Genomic DNA, 24,768 nt, shown 5'->3' with positions numbered 1-24,768 from the left:
TCTTTCTGGTTTGTTGGGACTTCTGTTTGAGAAATCAAGAGAACGCATTCCATATACTTTGTTAATTAAGGACAGTAATTAGGGATAGATGTCACATTCTAGCTGTTAACTCCTTAAACACATAATTCCTATCTCATATTTAAATAAATGGACATGATAATTGGCTTGAACCATGGCCAGTACAGGAAAGGAAAACAATCTTCCTCTACCCTCAGGCTCTGCCCTGAGCCTGAGAATTAACTGGAAGTAAGAAAAACAGGAGAAAAGCATACAATTTTATTTAATATTTTTGTATGCACCCAGGAGCCATCATAGGAAAAAATTAAGACTCAAAGAAGCAATTAGGACTGAGAGTTTATATACTTTTTTGACAGAAAATCACAAATTTGCGGAGAAATGACAAGACAAAGGCAGAGGACTTAAGCTTTTAGGGATAGGATATTATGGGAAAGTGACTAAGAAATCCATGGGGGAAATTCATGGAAGGTTAGGGTTACTTTAGTAGGTTTGTTTGTACAGATTCATTTAGGCATTCATTCCCAGTCTCCACTAATAAGAATGTCCTTCTCTTACTGGTACAGGGAGGGTAACTTTCTCTGGGGAACTATGTGTGACCTGATTTTAGGTAGAAAGGTAGTAGGGGCGGGGAGTCAGAGAGCCCTTCCTACATCCAATGTCTCTTAAGTGCCTTTATCTCAAAATAATCAATATGCCAAAGAGGCATGTTTTGGGCTGGTGTGTTCTGAACACCTTCACCATCATTATCAGTAGAGGAAATATGTACTTTTAGCTCTTGGAACCTAAGGAAATATAACACCGAAAGGAATTCTGGTGAGTCCGTTTAATTCATGTGCACCATCAGGTAACATAAAAGTCACTATAAGAAAAGCTGGGGAAAACACTAACCTCCAATTTAATAGTAGTTTAGTTCAAACAAGTAAACTGCAGTACATGGAACTGACAAAAGAGAACTTTCTAGAGAAAAGACATGTCCAACAGCAAAAAGAAAAAGAGTTTGTTTTCACATGATTCCCAGCACTCATATGAACTATTTTATACCACAGCTTTAAATTTTCTGAAATAACTAGGCAATTGCCATATTCTAGACCCGTTTGCTGGTTGACTTGCGGGCATGTGAGCAACCTCTACCAAAGCAGGAGTAAACTGATGTGGGAAGCTTGGCTCTCTCGCACCAACACTAGGACTGCCAGTACAGAGCACTATCAAGTACCTATTTTGTCAAAGGCCCACAGAAGAAATGAAAAGATGACAAGATGCTCTGGAGAACTGTATTTCATATGGAAAAATGAGCACAGCTGGAGAAATGAATGTGGTAGATGCTGTAACAAGTACAGTTGGGATGTTACATTGATTCTAACAAGCAGGATTGGGGAAGAAGACATGTGGAGACAGACCACTATACACTGAAGTCTTCTTGAATCCCAATTTCAAAATGAGACCACAATGTGAACCTTGAGTACTTGCCAATACATCATCTGTTAAGTGGTCAAAGCACACAATTTGTTGCGTTATAAATACAAAGTTCTTTTTTCCTCTGTAAGAATCTAATTTTAGAAATGCCAGGAATACATTTTCAGGGGGAGAAATTCGATGGGCAGATAAAGCTTTTGAATACTTAATGGAATACTGTAAAGAAGACAACACTATTAAGTAAGTTGTTCATAAAATACGCTATACAACTCTGGAAAAAATACAGCCAGGAAAATGGCTCGAGTCAGAGGCTACTTTTCTGACACTTGATTCAAATACAGGTGTTTCCCAGTCAATGAACTCAAATGTGAAGAAGGCCTAAAGCTAAAAATTAAGATGACTGTCTTGAATGATCATTGATTCATATAAACATTACTGTGAATTATCTGCATGATCATCTTTTAAGGGGGCAATAGACCAACAGAAGTTGAGTTAAAGGAGCCCAGAAAATTCTTTTCACCAAAAACAGAAGTATCCCCCACCCCTGTACCTCAATTTTCTCCAGTGATAGAGATCTATCCACACATTGTGAATGAACTTCTAACATGCTGTTTTCCCAAGTGTCTAAGCCTTCACTTGACCCCATTATGGTTGAAGAAGCATCCATATGACCATATGGAGCCAAGGACAGGCCATGGCCCACCATCTGTCCATGAGAAAAGGACTGGGAGGTTTTCCTTCACTGATCACGCATGTCTTGGCACTAAGTGCAGAAACTGGTCGTCTTCTGGATCAAGGCAGTTTATGTTAAATGCAGGAAGTTATTTTCACTTTCGTGTATAATAGGTCATCTACAGGGGACCATTTTGAATAGAAATTGCCACTTCTTGATCGTGTAGTGCTTATTACAGACTCCGCAGGGTGATTGTCATTAAATCAGCAACACGTTTGACTTCATCTTCGGGCCCTGAAGCTCATTCCTGCCTTTCACTACAGGTCCTGGAGCCTCTCTGCTTTGCATGAGAGAAAAATCTTTATATAAATTAACCAAATTCAAAGAAATCTGGTGTGTATTCTAGATGATAATATAGTAAACTTGATTTTAACAAGGCCTATATATCAACAGTTTAGAAAACCCCAAACACAGATAAATACATATTTATACATTCTCTTAGCTTTCTCAGAAATCGCGTTTTCCTCAATAATCATGGCATTTTTGATTATTTTAATATCTACTTTGTATTCAAGTTTTAACTTTCCCATGAAGGCTATATTTCAAAGCATCAACAATATGTGGCCCTCCTTAAATGTTACTGCAAGAAGTAGAAAGTAGGAAAGACAAAGAGAAGGAGAGATGGGAGTGCTGGGTGGTGACCTAGAATCACCCACCAGGTAAGGGACTGTCTCAGCTCACCTTGTGTGATCAAACGCAGGCCTCCAAATTAAAATGACTGTGTCCAGTTATGTGTGGAGCAGTCAAAATCACCTCAACTTCTGAGACTCCACCTGACATTCATCTGCATTGGGAAACAGATAAGATATTCTTGTCTCTTTACATGCTGGCCTGAGATCAATATGAAGCTTTATCAAAGAGTGTCTTCTTCCATGTTATTTGAATCCTATTTGTTCCAAGTGACCCTTCTCCCACCCTTGGTGAACACAACCTTTTTCTACACCCTTGATCCAATGTTCTCAAAATTAGTATCTTTATTTTAGTTCTCTCTACCAACTTAGGCCAACAGTGTTTATTGTGCACACTGTATCTCCCAATCTCCCAACATGAATGTCTACCTGCCTGTATCTTCTCCTCGCCACTGCTGTCTATGGCCCTTCGAGATGACAATGAATTGGCTCAGTAAGCCCGAGACAATATGCACTAGGGTTTGTGAGGTCTTCATTTATCACATTTCCTACTGTGTGCCACTGGACAGGTCCTTAAATACTCTGGGACTCACTTAGCTCAGTCATGGAATGGACAGAAACATCATTCCAGATGATCAGGAAGGTCTGATGAGAAAAGATTCTCTTTGCTCAAAATTACAAGATTTGATTTAAGACAACAGCAGAATACCAGGATTCAGTGAGTAACAGTGGAAATGATACCCATCCCATTTACTATGGAGAAGAGAGGTGGGCAGGATGGGATGATATTAATATTCATGAAATCTAAGCGAAGGCATTTATCAGGAAAAGAAGACTGTAGTTATTTTCTCAAATTAAACATTAATTCTTTTTTTTTTTTTTTGGTGGAGGAGGTAATTAGTTTTGTTTGTTTACTTATTTACTTAACGGAGGTACTGGGGATTGAACCCGGGACCTTGTGTATGCTAGGCACACACTCTACCACTGAGCTATACCCTCCCCCTAAACATTAATTCTTATTACTTCCCTATGTATCCCAGCTAGCACACTTCCTTCCTGTTGTAAGCACAGCAGAAAAGGTAATCGTTAGAGAAGCCCAGTTTAAGAAAGAAAATAATAGTTTTTTAAAAGATACTGCATTTGCTCTGACAGAACTTAATTCAGAATAATTCTTCTGATTTGGTCACACTCATTCACCAATGCTAAACCACCTCTGACAATTATCTTGATTTTACTTTCTCTATGTCCCTTGTTGGGAATAAAGTTAATTTTTAATGTTGCTCTTATGAACCGCAAACTTAAATAAATACCTGGTTCACATTCACTCTCTTTCCTCTGATTTCCCATTTCCACTTCTACATCATTAATGTCTTTGCTGGCTTCCAAAAGGGTTTGGTATCCCCTTATGTTCATTAGCATTTTGTCCAGATGAAAGAACAGGGCACAGAGGAAGAGGCTTTATTTGTGAACTTGCTGTTCTCTCGTGAATAACCAAAGCTCTTTCTCCTGGTATCTCTGGGGGAAAAAATACTCTAAAGTATAAAGGAGAATTGGAGCACAGTTACGCTCTTAGGTTGGTTAGACTTCATTAGCAAGAGTATTTTATGGGATTCGGATTAGAGCCTTCAGGTGGGATGAGTCAAGTGTGCACTGACACAGCACATACTCCTCCAAATTTTATGCAAATAATGGCATCATTTTAGAGATTCCTGTTACTTGTGGACCAGAAAAAAAATTGATTGACTCACCACATGGTAAGTAGTCAGGCACTGGAAGTCCCCAGATGACATTTAGGGGGCCTGTGTAAACAAATAGAGAGGTCCATGGATTCAAAACAATGTCAGATAAACCAGGTTACAAACAACAAAAAAATAAATAAATAAAAGCAGCAGTGCTGTGAGAACCTGTTCCTCCCAGCGTGTTTCTCATGACAATTGCTTTATATTTTAGACAAGACTCATTTTCATATTTGCTTTTGGACACCATTATGTAGCATAATATGATACTAGTAGCCTCCATTTTTTAAAATGCCTACCATGTGCTGAACACTGTTTGTCCCTTTTTTTTAGTATCAGTTTGGCAAAGAAACCATTATTATTCCTATTTTACAGGTGAGAAATCTAAAGATCAGAGAGGTTAAAAGACTTGCTTAAGGTCTCAGAAACCATAAGGGATTGGAGATGGGTTATGAACCCAAGTTCAAATCCAAATCCTGTGTTTCTTCCTCTATAATCGACTTTCTGTCCACATTGTTTGCTGTTATGCAATGGAAACCATTATGTAAAATACCAATGTCAATATTTTTCCAAATAAATAATTTATTTCAGCAAATAATTACCTTATTTGCCAGATTTTGCTCAGCAAGCTTTAGCTTTGCTGTTTGTCTAAACGTGGTCAAATGGAAAGTGCTTCTCCCACTCACCTCTTACCCTGTTCTCCTGTCTCACCTTCCACTTATACATGGACACAGATCCTGATGTTGGTAAATAAGGCAAAATATTTAAGCAAGAGTTTCTATAATTATTCCCATGTATTCATTTTGTGACATTTCCTTGAGCCCCAAGACAGTTCTGCCCTTTCCAAAGGAAACAGCAAGCTTTCAAGCCACGATCTTGATACATAACCATGCACAGCCCATTCGATGTTGTGGAAAAGATGCTTTGTGTTGCCTCCTTTCTATTCCACTAGTAACACTGATAAATGGTTTCTTTTATTAACAAATTCAATAAAATATTTTAGGGAGGTGCAAACACTTACAGATGCACAATAATCTAGATGGAATGGCCATGATAACCACGGAAAATATAATCTGATATGTTTCCAAAGGAAAAGCTTCAGACTAAAATCTTCAGATAGTTTTTTCTCCTTTCCCAAGCCATCTAATTCCATGGTAAATTTTCAGTTAATATTCTGTCCTTAGGATTAAAATTCATCAAAAGAGTAAGGTAACAGGAAAATAGCATCAGTTGCCTAGACAGAAGATTTCTTTAGCACTCATGTATTGAATATTTAACATGCCCCAATCTTGGTGATAATACTGTAGCTGCAAATATGATTTTAAAAGAACTAAAAAGATACTCATATTTCAAATGATTTGGGAAGGGTTAAATAAATGATGGTATATTTACTTGATGGAATAGTATGTAGACATTACAACTGATGGTTTTAAAGACATGAAATTATGAGGAACCGTTTGATACCATGTTAAGGTGGAAAGGAACAGAAAGTACTTACAATAAGATTAACAGTAAGCAAACATCAGTAATGATTTTTTATGAGTAATGGAATGATGGGTGATTTTATTTCTCTTTCTTTTATATTTATCAACTTTATGAAAACACCACAAGCAAGGAAAAATAGATTCTTGGACGCATGGAATAAATGCTTAGCAAGAGCATGGGATAGGGTTATCAACCCCACCTAAGGAATTTAGCCAGATATCACAAGAATATTGGGCTAGTATTTAAGGAGAGGTTCACTGGGCAAAGAGGGAGGAAAGACATGAAATAGTAAAAGTGTCTGGTGTTTTCATGAGCAATGGTAGTGTGCCCTGGACTTGGTCTAACCATATCATGACTAAAACATCTGAAGCATTATTAGGTCATAACCAAGGCAAGTCTCTACACCTGTGAACCTTAAGTAATCAAATAGGAATTTAGGTAAGAACACAAAGACCTGCATGAAATATTACTATGTATGAAACCAACTTCAAATAATATTGGCAATTCTATTATGCTTCAATAGCCATAACCTCCTGTCATTCCCTTACTTGGGATATTGTAGAGTTACTTGTCCTTAGTCCCACGCCATATTTAGTGATTGTAAAGAAGGGTGGGTGGTACAAGATGAGGATGGAGAGAGATAGGTGAAGCCAGATGACATTTTGTCCTACAGTCAGTTCAGAGCAATGGCTCTTTATGAGTCCAGGAATAAATCAACACATACACAGTCAACTGATCTTTGACAAGATAGAAAGAATACACAAAGGAAAAAAGATAGTCTCCAACAAATGGTGTCGGAAAAACTGAATATGCATATGCCAGAAAATCAAACTAGATCCTTATCTTACACCATATGAAAAATAAACTCAAAATGGACTAAAGATTTATTTGGAAGAACCAAAACTATAAAACTCCTAAAAGAAATCATAGGGACAAGATCATTGACATTGGTCTTGGTAATGATTTTGATGAAATAGAATTTATATTTTAAGGCAGGACAAGAAAAATTAAGCATAGGATTATCTCTCTGTGTCCGTTTGGGCCTCCTCTCTCCCTCCCTAATGTGCAGTGTGCATCTGCATTGCACATTAAGCCAAGCTCCTCAAAGATGAGGATGCCTGCTTGACCATAAATATTATTTTGTCCCCCTTCTTCTGATGCCAGCAATGTAACTTCTTAAATGAACAGTGTTCATTCACAGCTCTGTAAGTGTTCATGGTGACCTGCTGATTATTTTTTACTTGCTTACCTGGACTATGTATCCTTGATGAACTTATGTAAAATGTCTGTATGTCTTTTTGATGTATTATCCTTTGTTTCTATTTCTAACTGATGGAACAGTTCTCAGAACTTTCTGAAAGTCTATCTCTAAGGTTATAATCCTCAGTTTGGCTCAAATAAAATTCCCTTTTTTCTTCTTACTATGACTGTTAATTGAACTTTCATTGACAATTTATTGGACATTACACCAAAAGCACAGGCAACAAAAGTAAAAATAGATAAATGGGACCACATCAAAATTGCACAGCAGAGGGAATAATCAACCAAGTGAAAAAGCAACCTATGGAATGGGAGAAAATATTTGCAAACCCTACTCAATATCCAAAATATATAAGGAACTCCTACAACTCAATAGCAAAAACAAAACCAAAACAAGTGATTCAATTTAAAAATGGTCAAAGAACTTGAATAGGTGTTTCTGCAAAGGAGATATGTGATGCTGGATGATAACCAACAAGTACTTGAAAAGGTCCTCAACATCTCTAATCATTAGGGAAATGTAAATTAAAATGGCAATGTGGTATCACCTCACATATGCTAGGATGGCTACTATAAAAAAATAAGATAACAAGTGTTGACAAGGAAGTCGAGAAACTGGAACAATTTTATACTGTTGGAGTGGTGCAGCCACTATGGAAAACAGTATGGAGATTCCACAAAACATTAAAATAAAACTACCATATTATCCAGTCATCTCATTTCTGGGTATATATCCAAAAGAATTAAAATCAGAATCTTGAAGAGATACCTGCACCCCCATGTTCATTGCAGCATTTTTCACAATAGCCAGGACATGAGAACAACCTAAATGTCCATCAACAGATAAACGAATAAAGAAAATGTGGTATGTACATGCAATGGAATATTATTTGGCCTTTAAAAAGAAAGAAATCCTGCTACTGCAACAATAAGGATGGACCTGGAGAACACTATGCTAAGTGAAATAAGCTGGTCCCAGAAGGACAAATCCTGCATGATTCCACTTATACAAAATATCTAAAATAGTCCAAATCACAGAAGCAGAGAATTAGAGTGGTGGCTGCCAGGAGCTGGGGGCATGGGGAAAAGGGGAATTGTTGTTCAACAGGTATAATATTTCAGTTGGTAAGATGATGAAGCTCTAGAGATCCGCTGTACAACATGATGCCTATAGTTAAAATACTGTTATATTCTTAAACATTTGTTAAAAGTATAGATTGCATGTTGAGCTTTCTTACCACACTTTAAAAAAAAAAAGAGGCAGCAGAAGCTGTTTGTGAGAAGGGGCACTACACGAGCAGATTTTTTTCCTGGAAGTAGCTCATTTTTGTAAGCAGTGTAAAGGATGACATGGATCAGGAGGGAAGCTGGAGACCAGAAGGCCAGAGGGAGAGCTGTAAAATGGTTCCAGGGTACAGAGTGGAGTGAAGAGGCAGTAACTGCAAAAAATTGCCAAATTAAAGTCACCGCAGTTAAATTACCCCTTAACTCTGTGATCTGAGATAAGCCTCTTTACTTCTATTTCTTCACTAGTAAATTGAAAGTGATGGGCCTTCTTCAAAATATCATTGTGGGAATTAATATATGAGAAAGTATTTTACAAGCTGCTAAATCATGTAAAACCATAGATTTTAGTAGTTTTATTGTTCTTAGTAATGGGAATATTAGTACAATTCTATTGCACTATCCTAGCAAGACTTATATTTTGAAAATACATACCAAAGGCAGAAAAGGAAAACAGATGAGAATTTCTGCTTATAACAAAGTTTCTAAGAAGTAAATATGGTGTAGCAGTCATATGGATGCATTAGGTAATGCAAGGCTTTAGCACTCATCTAAAATCAGATATTAAGCTAACATTCCTTATTTGAAAACATGCATTGTAAAAGAGTCACTGGCTTCCCTCATCTACGTTTGTGATTTTGGAAAGTCACCAAATAAAATGTTTACTTTCAAAAATGTATATTTTATCTGGCTAACTCTCTTGTTAATACAGCTTGAATATTTAGGGTGTTTCCATCTTTTCCCAAGGCTTCTTTTTTTTTTTTTTTTTCCTCTAAGGCTACTTTTGTTTTTGAGTTGAAATTTCTCCTTAATACTTCTTAGAATGAAAGAGAGGAAACATATCCTTTTTGTTTTCTTTGCAAAAGCTTTTTACTCAATCTCAAATAATATTCAGATCCAATTTTAAAAATGCTGACTAAATTCCATTAAATATAATGTTAAATTCAAATAAAACTCAGAATACTTTATATCTATAACATAAGTAAAACCATAAAACCAAACACTATTTTTTTCAAGTTAATTACAGCCAAAGAAAAAATTTATAACATTGAAATTATTGGTTAATAATGATATGATATTGGGTTTAAGAGAAAAATGCAGCCTTGGATCTAATCCTAGATTTGATCTATTTCTGTATTTTTCACATAAATCCTACAAGTGTAAGAATTACATGCTCACATATGCATCTTATATGAACCAAAACAGTTTCAAAACTTTACTAGCTCAAAATAATGACAATTTAGCCAACAATCTTCAGGTGCCATTCTAACACATGATTAATGAACAAAGTTGTTACGTTTACTTAAAGTTCTAGTTAGCAATGTAGTTTGTTGAAATCGACATTAAATATTTTCTATTTTATTGATTGCTAAAATTGAAAGCAGCAAATTTCGTCACTGCATGTTTAGTGCCCGCTTAACTGTTGCTGAATTATTGCAGATTAGTATCAGAAATATTTGCATACAGCAGCCATTTGCCAAGTGAATGAGGTGCCAGATGTACCTACTGACTCAAGACTTGTCTATTTCAAGTGCTTTGAAAACTTTGTGCAGTGATTCAGCTTCCCCATTTCAAACACACTATCGTATCCCAATGCAGACCTGGACGCTCATGTGACTGGGTGTTCCATGATAAGGCAGATATCTAGATGATGCAGAATTCCTGGGAAGTGGTTTCGGAACCTTAAGAAACCATTTGCTGACCTCAATCTGAAATTCTGCTGTCTAAAGTCAATTCCAATTTGTGCTTATTTGTGAGAAAAATATACATAGTTCTAAACTGTAGTCTCCCTTTACTCTAAGATTAAAATTATGGCTAAGACAACAGAAAAACAAAGTGGTTCAAAGATTTATTTCGGTAGAAAAAGAGAACACAGTTAATTAACCTAGACTTCCTAGAGTATCAGATTATAGCTGGTGGGTAGACAATATGCAATTTAGATAAATGAGAGAAAACTGACAGGTTCGTCTGTTGCTAGGATGTGGAGTTGAGGCAGAAAGGAAGCTGTAATGAGGTTAATAGAGAGGTTAAAAAGAAGTATACACACATATATTTTGCTAACTCTCCTTGTTTGTGCAGAGCCAAACAAGTTGTTGGGGAAAAGAGCATAGAAAAAGGAAAACAAAAAAGGAAAACAAAAAAGTACTTTCCTTCACCCCTGAGGGAATAAGTCACCTCCTGGGAATTATCTCACAAGAGACACACAGTAATTCAGCAGACAGGGACATGTTCCCTTTAGAATGCATCCCGGTGAAAACTTAATGTGCTGGGTGCTCAGGAAAGTTATGTGTTGTACTGCTACAGACATGACATACCACCGTTAATCACCTTATGTTTACCAACTCAGTCCTAATGGCCTTTGAGAAATGGCTCAGGAATGAGCAGGCACTCTTTTTATTACAACCACCTCTGAGCCAAGTGCCTATTACTGACAGGGAGAATGGTAGGACCCAGAGAATTAACCAGGGCCTCTATATCACATATTTGTTTTTGGGAATCGCTTATTCTCAATGTTGTGCATTTTTTACCACAATTTAAAAATAAATGGTAAAATAATTCAAAATAGAATAGAATATTAGGAGCAAGATTTGGACCTTTTAAAATGCCTGTGTTTCCATGATAGTGGTTCTTGGGGACACAATGTCTTGCCTAGAGAACTCCTTAGCATACTCCTGTTGTGTAGAATGAGATCTTCGTATTTCTGCCATTTCTGCCCCTTCCAAAATTTATGTATTGCATTTGCAATTACTTTCTGTTTCAATTACGGTAAATTATAATTTACTGAACTCTTCCATTTGAGAAGATATCTGTGAGCAGATTTGAGTCTCACCATCTAAAGATGCTTATCATGAAAACTAGTAAGTAATCATAATTAGTATTGTTGCCATTTTAGTCTTCAAAATGTTTATTTCTAGCTCAAAAACTTTTTCATGCAATGCAGGAATTTCATCAGGTGGTAAAATGTCTTTATTACACGTTCTAAAAATCTTTGTGCCATGCCCAATGTGATGGTTCTCTTCCTAAACACTTACAGATTTAATCTTTTCTTTCACTAAAATCGTATTTTCTTTGTCTCAAAGATTGAAATCAAGTAAACATCAAAGGTGACACCCAAATATTCAGGTATTGGTAAAAGCAAAATTAGAAAATACATAGTTACCTCTGTCCATTTTCTACTAATGGTAACAATAACTTCCATTTAATGACTGCTTTCTTATACAAGAGCATGCAAAGCACTTAACCTACATCACTTAACATTTTTATTCCAGCATACAACAGTTTAACAAGTCAGATTATGAGTATTTCATTTTCAGAAATGCATTTTTTGATGCTATTCATAAACTTTGAAGCAAATTCCTTCTATATTTTAAAACCATCCTTATTTCCAGGCAGCCAAACAATAAGATCAAATTAGCATCTTACTCTTGAGAGAGAATTCTTCATAAATATGATGCTTCTGGTAATAAGTTTCTCCATCATTTTGCTCTTTAAAAACAGGTAAAGGAAGTTTCTTGACATCTCAATTGGAAGTCACTAGAGCACTGCGTATAGGGCAGCAGAGAAATGTCCTTCTATGAGGAAGGCCTAGGTGAGGAAGACCTTAAAAGATCTGGGCATCAGTATTAAATGTTCAAGCTGAACAGTTCAAAAAGGAGTGAGTAATCCAAGCTTACCCTCATCATTTTAGTCTGGAAGTTTCTCCTTTATTTCTCTGGGTGATGAATCTTTGGCTAATTATTGCTGCTGCTCAACATTCTTCATTAACCTTTGACTTCAGAATGTTTTATCATTGCCTTTCGTACGTCAGGTCGAATTTAGTATTAGAAATATGTGTTCTTCATTTGGGTTTTTAGAATCTATGGAATCCTAGCTTAATTAGCATTAATGTCCCATTTTTAGGAGGATGTGTCTCTGTGCAATGTTCAAGATACTCAGACTTTGAGAGTGTCTTGTCAAAAATGGAAGTTTTCGGTTACTGATGGTGATGTGTGTTTGACACATAAAGAATCGGGAAATCACCAAACGATATCTCAAAGGTGAATACCAATACCAACTTTTTCGTTTCCTCTGAGAACACTCTAACTACAAACGGGACATGGGTTACGTAAGTGACCAGAAGAGAAACAACCCAGAAGGGAGTTATTTAAGAATTTGCATGGTGGGGAAGTCCTCAGTCTATTTAAGGTTTATAAAAACTCTCTTCTTTGAGATGGACTCAAAGCATAGCCTCCCATGTTTCCTAAACACTGACATGCCTCAGGGGGTCAATAAACTCTTAAACCTACACTGGTCTTTGTTTTCACAGAAGAGTCATGACTACAATAGGGAGAAGATAGTAATACCATAATAACATTTATTAAATTATATATGAATAAGAGAGAATTGTTTTAGATGTAATTCTTTTAATATGATTTAAATGGCAAATGTTTTTGCAAAATGTTTTAACATTATTAAATTTTCTTTTCAGTACATATCCAAAAGTAACACAGCAGAAATTATTGCAGTAAGGCTCATTCTCTGTGTATTGGAGGTCTTAATTCAGAATCACATGGGCCTTTCAAAAGTCGTTAAGTCCAATTTTTCTCTCAGTGTGGACATGTCTTTTTAAGCATCCTCTACAAATGTGATGGGAACTCCACTTGGATATCTACAAAGAAAACAGTATGTAGCCTTCCAAGAAAAGACATTACAGAGAAGTAAAAATGTATAGCCATTGTTTTCAGACATGTTGGATTTTTATATTTACCTATGATATCCATCTTAGGTAAACTTTCCAAGCTTACAAGAAATAGTTCTTGCTAGTGGAGGATCACCACACAATGGTACTATGTCTAAAGAAGCAGAAAAGGAAATAGAGGGGAGACGTGGGGAATCCACTTCTCTAGTTGCTTCTTTTTTTCCCTCCACAAGTGTGCCACCAAGAGTTTAGCAAATGCTTTTATCAATGAAAATAAACCTAATAAACATTTTCCAAAAAGTTTATTGATGTATAATTTACGCATAAAATTCACCCTTTTAAATTATATAGTTCTGTGCTTTTAATATTTTTACCAAGTGTTGCAACCATCCCCACCATCTAATTTAAGAACACTTTTACTGACCCAGCATAAATAATTTTTTAGTTTTTCTGTTCTTAATTTAGGAATTCTATCTTTCTGGATAAACCTAAGAAGTACTTTATTAATTTGGTGATGGCTGTGTCAAATCTAAAATGAAAAAAAAATAGATAAAAATTTAGACAGCTGGCAAGAAGGAGATAATAAGAAGTAATTCTTTTATTTGTTGCCTTTAGAAAAGTAAAGATTTCTGGGAAGAATTTTCAAATCTCAATTTTCAGTAATGGAAATTCTGGAAAGTAAAATATGGCAAACACCAAATGTTATCATTCAAATTTTTTCAAGCAATAATTAGCTGTTTGTAAGGCAAAGTTCTACCTAAGATTACAAAGATGAACTTGTAGACCCTTTTTGAAGAATTTGTACTATTCTAAGGAGAAAAACAAGTTACTCAGATTTAATCCTAACCTCTGGCTCTTTCAGTGCATGATATATTATCGTGTGACTGTGCAGTAGTAGAGTTTTTATAGTGCTTATTCATATAGAAATGTTCTTCATAGTCTCATGCAAATGGTTAAAGACGGGAGAGATGCTATATTACGGCATCTGACTAGAAGAAAACGATGTGCATTCTTTTGATACTTACAATTCTTACTAACTTGCGTGTTTGATTTTAAATTTGCACTGCATGAGTTGGAAGAAAGCTCACTGGTCAAGTTATTTGGGAGGATTAGTCATTTTTCTTATCAAGGTCATTGATGCACTAGGTTAAGTTGTCTTTGATAATTTTCTTCCAAACATGACTTAATGTGCTTACCAAATCAACAATAAAATTTCTTTTTAACTATTTTGTTATTTGAATTTTCAGATATTATAGATTTTTTCTGATTTTCTCATATTGCCTAGCATCCACCACCCAAAAAACACTTTAAAACGGTCTTTTTTAACACATTTAAAAATTTTTTTAAATAGTTGAAAAAAACTTTTAAATAGAAATTTCTGGGTCAATAATCCTGTCTACTGAAATAGAACCTCTGGGCGAGAAGACTCAATCTTTTAATAAGCATCCAGGTGATTCTTTAGGAAGTTGTCTTATTCCTTTCTGAGGGAATTTGGGAAATACTGAAAAAATATAGTGCAGCAGAGTTAAGGAAGCAACTTACTCAGAATTGTAGGCTTTGATGTTTCAGGACAAATTCATCAGGAAGAAGGTATCCTGGAGGCAGGCACCTTCGCTGTCTTGTTTTCCACTCTTCATAACAGCTACTGCCACACTGCATACATATAAACATTTGTTAAGTGAAAGAATTTTCTTTGTGGGCAGATCTCAAGTTGAACTTGAAGTCACTTGAGAAAGAAGTCGGCCTGTCGACAAAGGAATCCAGAATAAAATGAATATTTCCTATAACAATGTTAACAAAGACCTCTAGTTATTTTAGAGTCAAGAAAATTCTAGACATTTTGGTGAAAAGTACACTCTGATTAGATTCATCTTTTTGGATGGCCACTAAGTTTAAAAAAAAAATGAACAAAGAGACTGAAGAGTATGGCCATAGTCTTTCCTACACCGTGAAATTCTTATTTGAAAAATCAATTTTTCTAGAATGTTTAATAAGATGACAGGGGGAGAGTGGTAGAGCGCATGCTTAGCATGCACAAGGTCCTGGGTTCAATCCCCAGTACCTCCACTGAAAAAGTAAATAAATAAACCTAATTACTTCCCCCTGCAAGATAAATAAATAAATACATACATACATAAAACTTTATTTAAAAAAAAAGTAAGATGACAGAAGGCTAGCCTTTAATCCAGCGCCTCGCCTCTGTTTGTTGTATTTTAGGGGACATCATACAACAGCTTACTCACCAGCAATCGTGCCTGTTGACTCCTAGTTCTCCTGTCACTCTGTCTGCAGAAGAGCAGAGAGAAAATGGAACAGCACAGCTGGCTCCTCAGGCAGCGTGACTGGAATTCTTTCTCAGCTTTTGTGTTCACTTAGAAATGCTATCTTAATCTCAGCTGACAAAAGTGTTCTTAAAACAAAACCCAGAGGTAGAAGGCGAGAGGAAAGCTTCAGAGAGATCCAAGAAGGACAAAATGAATAGGATCTGTAGGGCAAGCACATTTAGAAACTGAAACATGTTTCCCACAATCTAGACACCGGATGGAAAGACAAATTGTTCCTTTCTGTTTGGGGTGAAGATGGTAATAGATCATCATAGTGGCTTTTCACATTAAGTAATGTTTTTCCATCTCTGCAAAAATGCCTTAATGTCAGAAAGGAAGGAAAATCACTTAGTCACACCAGTGGGAAAAAAATAAATCTATGTCGTGACAATCATTCGTTTATTCTTCCATCCCACAGTTACTGAACACCTTTTGTGCACCTGGTTTTGGTCTAAGCAGAGAAAGAGATAATTATCTTAAGGGCTGTAAGAAAGAAAATCTCAGGGTACTTTGAAAACTTTCAACTGGGGGCACCTCCAAACGAAGACCAGGGATGAGGGCAGTCTTCTCAGAAGGGATGAATACTTGTAAGTAGGCGATACGGAGATCTAGAAATTGAAATCTGAAACATTTTAAAGCAACATCATACAATTGTCTTTCTACATAAATTTAGTTAATATTATTATTGAAATCTCTGTGTGTCCTAAGCATATATAATTCATAAAGGGAGAAAAAGCAGCTCGCTGCTGTGTGTAGGAGGGAGATACTAGATGTAAATGGAGACTGATAATCCATTAAAAAGAACTATCAGTCTTCACAGGATTCAGACATTATGCTAAACGATGAAATTAGAAGAAAAGGATAACTTTTTCAGGAGTATCTGGAGTAATGCTTTGGTTTTTTGTTTTTAATTTTTAGTCATTATGTGAAGAAGGATTCATTTTATTCTCTAAGGACCCAAGGGCCCTTTTTTTTTCTCCCTCTCTCTCTCCCACCCTTCCTCTCTTCCTCTCCTCCTTCCTTCCTTCTTTCGTCAACTGAAACACACACAACCCTAAAGTTGAGAGTTATGATTTATTTGAAGACCTTGCTAAGCACTATATAGCCCAAGAGACAGCCTCTTAGATAGCTCTGAGTTACCGTTCCAAAGAGGCAAGGGATGAGCCAGGATACATAGGAGTTTTTGCTGAAAAACAAAAAAAAACCATGTAATCGCACATCAAAAAATAAATAATGCTGGTCACAAAAATCAAATATCCCAAGTTAGTGATTTTAGCTCTTTTCTATATATGAAAAGATACAAGAGTCTGGGCTCATGGAAATTATCCCTTGGACAAGCATCTTAACTCTCTAGGGCCAGTGTCCCGTTCTTTCCATCCTGAATTCCCTCGGGGTGCACCGTTGGGTTGGCTGCAGTGGCTGATGGCTTGATGGAGTGCAATGTCCGTTGTTTACTGAAATGGCAGACAACTTTCTTTGTCCACATCTTTCTCTTTCCTCTCGCTTTTCCTTTTTGTAATCCTCAGACCTCCAAGAAAGATGAACTTAGCCCAACTCTTTACAGTTGCTTTTTTGCATCCACTCTACAAGTTCCAGGACACTGTAGGAAAAAACACGGTCACTTAGGCCTTCAGTGAGGACCGGGGAGGGGAGGAGATAAGGGCTGTTATGCAGAGAGGACACTGTAGTCCACACAGAAGGGAATCTGAGGAAAGAGACCAGAGTAGAAACAGGATGTATTAAACATCATGTTTTCAGCACTGTTGATGTTGCCTTCTATCCAGTCTGAAGATGCAAGACTTAAAATAATAAATGACAAAAGCTTGATAGTATTTCTAAGCCTTTTGATGCCCATTCACTCACTACTCTCCGTCCTTATGATATTACCAGAATCAGGAGAAATTTTAGGTCACAGCCTAGCGAAAGAGGGTAGTCAGGGAGAAGAATCCAGGTGTGGTGAAAAGGGAAATGTGTCTTCGAAGCAGTGATCGGGACACCGTGCCTTAGAGTCTGGGCTGGGGAGGAAGAAAGGAGGTAAGACTGCGGCAGATCTGATCACATCACCACCACCCCCCAGCTTTCAACCAATGTTCTCCAACATCAGTGTTTATGGAATGGGAGGGGTGCTTGCTGAAATGCAGAGTACTAAACTCCACCTAAGTGTTTCTGACAGCACACCTCTCTTTGAGGAACACAAGTGCTACAAGTCCCTTGGAACGCAGTGTGAAGTCTGCTGAGGAACTAAAAGAAGCCAAGTTGACCATTTAACAATCATCAGTTTCTTTTGGCAAATACCGACAGCTCCCAGTGATCAGAGGTAGGCGCTGGCTGACCGTCATCGCCACACAACTTTGCTACCCCACGGTATGTTAATGATGAAGACAAGTTTTACATTAAGTCCTGTCTAACATTTACTAACAAGCAAGCACAGCCGCATAAACGGTGCTCATGAGCGTGGGCTGCCCAGGCTGTAAAGACGCTCTGAAAGCAGAGAGCCAACCTCCTGCTTTCAGTGTCCCCTCTGGAACAAAGATGTGTCGCCCAAGTGCAGCTGTGGACCTCGTAAGCTGCTCCAAAGATACTAGCTGCTCACACACTTGCCACACCCTGACTCTGTGTTCACCCGTGGGTGTTGGTGCCCGTTCACTCCTCGTATCCAATCACGTCACTCAAGCACAGCTCATTTTACTAAAGAATTATTTTGATATTCCTTATGCTAATTAAAAACTCTCTGGTATAGATTTCCGTAATGATAGTTGGAGTGTTTACGGTGCTACCTCCGAAGTGTGATTACCTGGTTAAGGTACTGCAAATGTTAAAATGGTCCTAGAGCAATGAACACGTTAAGCACTCAAATGTTAACTATTTTTCTTGCAGTTACCTTGGTTGTCATTTTCATCTCTGTTGCAGCATATGACACGTTCAACTATGTCTCTACATGTCTAACTTATAAAACTAGTGTTTTTCAAACCCATTAGAAGGTTATTAAATCAATTTAATGATTTCCATGTAGCATTTTTTTAATGAAACAGACTAAAAGAAAGAGAATAGTAAATATTAGAGTATATCAACTTTGGTTCAGTCATAGTCATATATACTATGTGGTGGTGATGGAAAATCTGTTTCTACAATGGGTCAAAAAGAAAAGCTCTGTACTAGATTGTATGCCTCAAAATAAGGGAATAAGGGACACTGTCTTATTTTTGTTGCTGTCCCCAGGGTTTAGCATTTGTTTAGCTGCTCAGAAAATGTTTAAAGGCATGGATTCTTGTTTTTCTGCTAAGATGAATTTCACCGTAAAATGGAACCAAAGATATTTAAAACTTTTGCAGAATCTGAACCTAAGAATAAGAAAATAAGCATTTGTAACTGACATTTGTAGAACCAAAGAATAGTATTCTCTACTGTTCTGGCTTGAGGAGAACTGTAGTTATTTCCCTGGAAATCTTTACAGCTCACTTTCTCCTGTATCATCGGGTTCTGCTGTTGTAAAAAAATTACTTATTTCCATGAAATACATTTCTGTGCCCTTCATATTAGTTTCCTACTATTGCTGTAACAAATTACCACAAACACAGCGACTTAACACAAATTTATTATCTTACAGTTATATGGAATAGGTATCTGACATGAGTCTCACTGGGCTAAAATCAAGATATCCACAGGGATGCATTTATTTGAGGCCCTAGAGGAGAATCTGTTTCCTCAACTCTTCCAGCTTCTAGAGGCATTCCCAGGCCCATGACTCTTTCCTCCATCTTCAAAGCCAACACTACAGCACAGACTCCTGTTTGGATGGGCACAGTTGCTTCTCTGGCTTTGACACTCCCACCTCCCTCTTCCATTTGTAAGGACCCTTTATTTATGAGAAATACCCCAGGGAGCAACCATTCCCAAAGCATTGTGGATCATTTTTATTCTACTTGATGTATAGACATCACTGTCCAAGTAATTTCCTATAATCTTGTTTTCTGTTTTCATGACTTTGGGGGAAATGGCCTATAAAGTAACACCTTACCATCTGTGATTTTAGCATCCTTGGTTTGATAATTTGCTGAAGGTTGTGTAACAATTCTAATTTTTATGTTGAAAAATTTTAAATATTCTAACTTTTAATGTCTGTATTGTTGGGCTAATAACCTTCAAAGAAAAAAATTAGAGAAAGAGACATACAATGCACAAAATTCTAAGCCAGTGAAGGTAGGTTGCTGGTTCATAAAGGTGCATAAGTTGCATAAATCTGCATAATACAAAACTTTGGGGAAAGAATATGGCTGTCCGGAACAAAGTCACTGCAGTGTTTCTTGAATAACTGAAGAAAGTGATTTATAAAAGCAGCTGCCTATTGGCAGAAAGTTCTAACCCTGTCTACTACGGTTTCTTTGGGGGATCAATGCCTTGTAATACTCTGTTTTGAACTGAAATGTAATTGATTTACCATATTATATTAGTTTCAGGTGTACTGCAGCATGAGACAGTATTTTTGCAAATTATACTCCATTATAGGTTATTACAAGATAATGGCTATAATTCTTTGTGCTGTACATTAAACCCTTTTTGCTTATCTATTTTATACATGATAATTTGTATCTATTAATCCTATACCCCTATTTTGTCCCTCTCACTTTCCTTCTCCCCTTTGGCAACCACAAGTTTTTCTATATCTGTGAGTCTGCTTCTGTCACATATGCATTCATTTGTATTATTTTTTAGATTCTACATATAAGTGATATCATACAGTATTTGTCTTTCTCTGGCTGATTTATTTCACTAAGCATAATATTCTCTAGATCCATTTTCTGAAACCAGCATTTCCACTTTTTCCTACAGCTCCTTATATGCTATGAGAATTTGGTCTTGCCAATCAGATTTTTGCCAATTACGGGATTTATAAGCAACACAGTTCCTTTGGCCAGGAATTATGGCCCTTTACTTAAAATTTTTATGGTTCCTTTTAAAATAAAATGTGCCTTGAATAGCAAATTTTAAAATCAAGCATCTATCAAAGGAGTAGCTGTTCCTTATTACCTCAGAGATGTTAAATTGCTCTTATAAATTAGTTTCCCATCCTCTTTTTTCCAGTCCCATCTTAATTCTTTGTGGTTTTAATAGCAAGGTGCACTTACTGGTTTCACTTGGTTTATTGCTTTCCCTAAAAATAATTTTAATAGCTTAAGTTGGCTTGTGAATTTGATTCTTCCTAATAGTTTCATTTATAAGTGGTTACATTTTCTCTTGCAAGCACAAGTTAATATTTTTATAAACAATCCAGCTGGATATGGTTTTTAAATTTAACATCTATTTCAGTTTGAAACTGTTATTGTTCATAATCAATATTAGCTGAAACAGAAGCAGAACCTACCTTAACTAGTAAATGTTTCTTGGAATGTTTACACTAATGATTCATTGAAAATTTGTTTGAGTCCAAAGAATTAAGTTGTAAAGCAACTGGAGTTTTTCCACTAGCACCTAGAAGAAATCAACTGTAAACTTCAAAGTCAAATCCAGGTTTGAATCTGACTTTACCACTGATTAGCTGTGATTTGGAGTACTTTATTTGTCTCCTATGGGCCTCAGTTTTCTTACCTATGCAATCTGGAAAGCATCTATATTGCAAAAATGATGTGAGAACTACATGTGAGATTACTGTAGATAAATCTTTAGCATAGGGCCCACTGTGAGCACCTAATCTATAGTAGTTACTATTACCTGGAATATTTTATTTTGGCTTTTAAAAAATTTCAACTATTCTTAAAAGATTTTTAACTGATACATGCGACAAATAATTCTTAACATTACAAGGAGTATACAATATACCAAATAGACCAAGATCACAAAAAACTTTAAGCTGAAAAAATTAATCTATGAAAATTAAATAAGTATAGTTTTTAATTGTTAGATTGGTAAGAATTTTTTAAACAGAACCGTTGTATGAAAGGACTGGCATTGCAGATAAGTGTGTGTATGTGGGAAGGTGGGAGTGGATTTTTCTATAAAGGTGATGAGACAATTAGTTATTTGTACATGAAAGTACAAAACTGGTCTCCTACCTCACACCATACTGAAATACCAATTCCAAGTAGACAAAAGACTTAAATGTAAATGAAAACCTGCAAAACTGAACCAAAGTACAAAATAAATATACATGAATATATACCAAGTATGCAAAATAAATACATGAGTGCAGATAAACGATCGCATAAATAAATGAATGGGAAAGAGGAGACAGCTCTCCCTTACAGAAGAAGCCCATTTAACATATGCAGATACTCCTCCCGCAAGTAGGTAGAGTTCCGTCACCACCACTGCCCCTCCTTGTGGGTGGCTGAGATGTGGTGACTTGTTTCCAAGGACTAGAGTATGCAAAGAGGAAAATACAAACTCTACAGCGAAGGAATTTGGCAGGGGAACTTAACCTAGTGATTAAGGTTAACATCCCCAGGGATGTCTTGCAGATATCATGCACCTCCTGGTACTCTGAGACAAGAAGGGCACTTCGCCTAGATGGTATTTTTTTTTTGGTTTTGTTTTGTTTTCAAACAACCCTTAACCCCACTCTGATCATGAGAAAAGCATCCAAAAATTTAGATTCAATGACATTGTACAGCATACCCGGCCAATAGTTCTCAAGTCTGTCAAGGTCAAGAAAAACAAGGAAAGACTGAGAACTTGTCACAGACTAGAAGAGACTGAGAAGAAATGACAATGAAATGCAGTCTCACCCAGATTGGATCCTGGAACAGAAAGAGGAAAACTGGTGAAGTCCAAGTGCAGTCTAAAGTTCAACTAATAGTAATATTCTAATGGTGGTGTCTTAGCTTTAACACGTGTACAGTTATAAAGTACAATGTTGACAAAGGGTGGAACTGAGGGAGGGCCATATGGGGACTCTCTACTGTTGCTGAAACCTTTCTATGAACCTAAAATTATTCCAGAACAAAAAGTGCATTAAAAAGACTATAAGACTTAGAAAACAAAACAAAGATATATTTATATTTTTAAGGTATAGAAGAATTTATACCCAAGAAAAATGTTCAGGAAAATACTGATAAATTTGACTACATTAAATTCTAAAATGCCTAATTATCAAAAGATGCTGCAAAGAGAGTAAAACTATAAATCACAAACTAGGAGAAGTTATTTACAACAAGTACACTTCCATGGCAGAGATTTCTTGCAATTTAAATCGAAGAAGACAAGCAACTCTAGAAACATGAGGAGAAGAGTTAAATAGACACTTAAGAGAAAAGGAAATTCCAAAAACTAATGTATATATGAAGGAAATTCTACCTCATTATGACTCAGGAAAGATCCACAGCGGGATATCATTTCGTATTTGCCTGATTGGAAATTTTAAAGACTGAGAGTACCAAGTGTTATGGAGGATGCGAAACACCAAAACATTTATACACTGCAGGTGGGAGTGTAAGGCTGTATTGTCACTCTGGAAACAATTTGGCTGTATCTAAATTTGAAGATATGCCTGTCCTGCAAGTGCAAAGCAATCGCACTCCTACGTTTATACCTCAGAGAAAGTTTTCTACATATGGATCAAGAAACATTGTGCCAGAATATTCCCAGAAGCTCTGTTTGTAAAAGCAAAAAAAAAGCAACCCAAATATCTACCAAAACACAATGCCATCAAACAAAGAAAATAAAACAATAGTAACAAGCAACAATAAAAATGTATTTTTAAGAATGTAAGTTGGAGAGAAAAGAGGAAGCTTTAGAACAATGCATACGGTGTGATTTCATTACATGAAATTTTTTAAATGTAGGACTAAATATAGCTTAGAACTTAGTCTTTAGGGTTACAAATATGTGGGAAAGCTATAAAAAGCATGAGATTGGTGAGCATGATTCTTATGGCCGTTACCTTTATGGAGGAAATCACACAGGAAACCAAAAATAATTCAATAGTCTCCGTATTTAATGGGATGGTGCTTTCATGAGTGTTTGTATTGTTCTAACTTATATGAGTATTATAATAGTGTTTTATTCCTTCTTAATAAAAATCAATGAAAAAGAAAGAAAGGGAGATGGAGAAAGATGAAAGAGGGAGGGAGAATGTGGTTTATCACTCCTGCTAACAATCATGCCCAAGAAGCATGGTGACCCCCAACACACAAAGGAATCCCCTTGTTTCGAACTAAGTTTGTTGCTTTGGTAGATTTCACTGCCTCCTCGTTGTCATCCAGTATCTGAGCTCTGTTTAAATTATCTGAGACCAGAATACAGAAGTGAAACTCCATCATCTACTCTCTCTAGTCAGGCCTCATGTGACTGAATGATGTAAAAGTGAGGCATCTTCTCTATGAAAGAATAGTGGATGAACACATTTAAAACTTCAAACCCTTAAACTTGCTGTCTACAATGAGGCAAGGAGAAAATGGAATATATCTGAAAGCTACAGTTTATTGAAGCCAAATTATTAATGGAGCACCAAGCTCTCTGTTGCCTGCAGGAAGCGACAGTGAGAACACTACTTGTAACCAGGAAAACCTTACAAAATCAATGACTAAGCTTGTCATGACTTGCTGTGTTAGTATTATACATGGATCAAACTAATTTTTAGGATTACATATGCTTTGAACCTATCTCTTTGACAATTCTCAATTGTCAACATTTATCCTTCTTGTTTTATAGCAAAGCAAACAATATATTGGGCCACATGGATGTGGTTCATAATATTCTTTTGGCTGGATTATTTACTCTTTTAATATTTACAAGGGCTTTCTGAGAAAACTATTAAGAATGTTTTAAGAATGAAATAAAAAAGATGATCAAAGATCTGGAGGAAGGAAAGTGATCTGCTTAAGTCAACAGCTCACGCCATAGACAGTTTTTAAACCAAAAAGAATTCTGAAGAAAAAAACAAACAAGTTCAGCCACATTGTTTGTATTAAGGAGACCAAAGCAGCATTTAAACTGTAGAAAAAAGGAGTCAGATAGATTTATTTTATGATTCTGAGTTCATTATTAAAAAGAGCCTCTCAATTATACATATATATTTTGTTTTCATAAAGAACAAACATACTTTTATAACATCAGTTGGCACATTTTATGGCCAAGGTAATGTATGCAAAAAATACACTGTAATATCAATGATAACTCTATAAACAAACTACGTGGGGAAAAAAATTACCTAAATATTTAGCAAGTAGAATTCAAGATAAGTGTGGCATTTCTCATCCCCTCTTTATACGTA

The 24,768-nt window shown here is 36.2% G+C and overlaps 1 long non-coding RNA gene across 1 annotated transcript; it reads right to left on the bottom strand.

The window, feature by feature from the left end:
• Positions 1-2,233: 2,233 nt before the first annotated feature.
• LOC106729484 lies at positions 2,234-14,884 on the bottom strand. The gene is made up of 4 exons (XR_004318923.1): positions 14,779-14,884; positions 4,542-4,592; positions 2,846-2,948; positions 2,234-2,441 (listed from the first exon to the last, which is right to left on the bottom strand). It is a non-coding gene; the product is annotated as an uncharacterized LOC106729484 (long non-coding RNA).
• Between the last annotated feature and the right edge of the window lie 9,884 nt (positions 14,885-24,768).

The sequence above is a fragment of the Camelus ferus genome, chromosome 1 (assembly GCF_009834535.1).
Source record: "Camelus ferus isolate YT-003-E chromosome 1, BCGSAC_Cfer_1.0, whole genome shotgun sequence".
Taxonomy (NCBI): domain Eukaryota; kingdom Metazoa; phylum Chordata; class Mammalia; order Artiodactyla; family Camelidae; genus Camelus; species Camelus ferus.
This window is presented reverse-complemented; position numbering and strand designations above follow the sequence as displayed.